A 2834-nucleotide genomic window follows, 5' to 3' on the forward strand; every position below is an offset into this window, starting at 1 on the left:
ATATATATATATATAAAGTTGGCAACTATGTTCCCGCCGTATTTTTAAATTAAAATTTTTTAAGAGGTTTAACAAAAAATAACAACTAATTAGTCAATAATGTATTCACCCTTATTGTTTACAACTTCTTCCCAACTTTCAACAAGATTTTCAATACCTCGTTGGTAGAAATCACCCGATTTCGACTCGAAAAATTGATCCAACCAAGCTCTCAATTCTGCATCAGTATTGAACAAAACTCCGCGCATGGCATTTGAAGGAGATCGAAAGAGGTCGAAATCCGTTGGTGCCAAATCAGGAGAGTACGGCGGCTGTGGCAGCATTTCCCAGTCATGCGTTTGAATGGCTTCCTTGGTCATATTGGTGATATGAAGGAGGGCCTTGTCGTGCAGCAGAAGAACTCCATGCTGCCGATTGGGTCTTTTCTTTTGAATAGCTGTGTTGAGTCGTTCCATCTGTTGAACATAGAGTTCCGCGTTGACCTTTTGGTTCAGTTCAAGCAATTCGTAATGGATAATCCCTTCCCGGTCCCATCATACGCACAACATCGTTTTACGCGGATGAAGATCTTGTTTCACGCGTAGTGTTGCTTGTTTACCGGGGCTAGGCCATTCCTTACGCTGCTTCATATTGATATACTTGCACCATTTTTCGTCGCCAGTAACGATTCAGTAAAGAAATCGTTGCTTGTGTCCATGAGTTGAGCGGTGACGAGCAAGCAAACCAGCGGAGATTGTGTCTCGTTGATTTTTGTTGTTGTCACTTAAAGCATGCGACACCTATGCTCCATACTTCTGAACCTTTTCCATTGACAATGGTCCTGGAGGAATTGGTTGAGGCAACTTGTATACAGTTTGTACATAATGTTTAGGCAAGCAATGGGCCTATAGTTTCCTGCATTCTCAGTGATTTCACTTTTGGCAAGATTTGTCTTTGCTGTTGCAAGCCAATTTGCTATATCAGTCCGACTTGCCAGAGTTCTTTCGGACATACATATCAATTGGCTTCTATAGAATATCAGCTTCTTGTACCAATAACCAACTATTAGATCCCTTCTACATGGCTTCCCATTCTGCAGTTTGCCTACTGCTATAGCGAGGGTTTCTGCATCAATTTTGTATGTTTTACTGTTAGTATTGGTACAGTATTCTCTCTCAATTGTATTTAATCATAATGCATTCAGGTTGAAATCCCTCTTTTCTTCCAAATTTTTTGACCAGAATGATTGTAGATCTTAGGAGGGAGCTTTTTTAATGGTAATATTTTCCTCCCTCATCTCTCTGTATAATGCTTGTGGGTTGGAAACAAGCTTGCGATTGATACTGGCACGTTCAAAAATTTGCATGCGGTAGCGGAGTTCCTCACTCATTGTCCGAATTCATGTTTTCAAGAGATTAGCTTTCTCTCAAGAGCTTGGTGTGAAGAGTTGCCATAAAGTTTCGTTAATCTTTATCTGAGGTAGAACTGGTGAGGTGTAAACTCATTTTTCTCCTTACATTTTACTATTGTAGTTAACCATCCAATATGGTGGCGCACGTTGTTGATGTTCTCTTCAAGTTTTGTTTTCCATCTAGGTTGTTTCCGTTTAGTAATTTCGTTACTTTGTTCACTGTAGATTTCTCCTAGGTGTTCTTTAAGAGTAATAGCGGCTGTGTATATAAGAGTATTAATATTCCAGTAATTAACATCACATGATTCCATATACTCTCCAGCAACAACGTTGATAACCTTAAACATTAGATCGGTCGGATTTTTTCTCATTCTTGTTGGGAATAGTCAGTTGCTCAATGAAAGCTTCGAAAAAGTAGCAAAATCTTTTGCGAATTGTAATTTTTAAATGTTTTTGAGTTGGATGTGTTCCGCAGTCTTCGCTACTGAGTCAGCTAAATTTGGAGACACTCGAATTTAGTGATGGCGGGAGCGGTGGTTTGTTTACATTATTTTTTACGCCGCTTCTGACAGATTTTGACCCATTTTCAGTGTTTTGGGAGGATCGAGGACCAGTTGATTTGTCCTTTACAAAACATGCTTGTTGTCGAAGCTGTTTCGCCATGAAGGTATTTAGGATGGGATGAGCTTCATCCCTACGTTATTTTACCGTTTCATGTATCCGATTGAAGTGTCATCTGCATTTTTTATTGCATCGAAGTAAATCTTGATTTAGTTATTGAGTCCAAGTAAAATGAGAAGAATACTTACGTCTTCTTAAATAATATACTGGTGAAGTACTTCTGTTTTCATCTGTGGTGGTGTTAGTTTCAGCCATAATCATGCTAGCGAGATTGCACGTGGTGTAGATGTATAGTTTAAAGTCTGTTCAGGATAGCGCTACGATGGCGAGTAAAAGGTGTTTCTCTAATTAATTATTCGGAAAATAAACCAGTTATTGATTTAGGCTGGAGAAGTTGGCATATTTCTAGAAGAAGGCATTAAAAACGGAATTTTTAAACGGTCCTCTACACCTGCACGTCCTATGTTGACGACGTCATTATGTATGTATGTATGTATGTATGTATGTATGTATGTATGTACGTATCAACTGAAACACTTTTTGAATTCCTGCAACACATACTAGGTAGCAGGCATCGAAAGCCATCCCTGGATCAAGTCAAGTCAATATACTTGCGATAAATAGGATTTTGTGAGTTATAAAAGTACACATACAGTAGACACACACACACACACACACACATATTATTACAATACAAATATATATTGTTTTCCTTCACCTTGTTGTGCCACTATTTCCTGTATATATATATGTGTGTGTGTGTGTGTGTGTGTGTGTGTGTGTGTGTCTGTATATATATATATATATATATATATATATATAT

Source organism: Octopus bimaculoides, chromosome 6 (assembly GCF_001194135.2).
Source record: "Octopus bimaculoides isolate UCB-OBI-ISO-001 chromosome 6, ASM119413v2, whole genome shotgun sequence".
Taxonomy (NCBI): domain Eukaryota; kingdom Metazoa; phylum Mollusca; class Cephalopoda; order Octopoda; family Octopodidae; genus Octopus; species Octopus bimaculoides.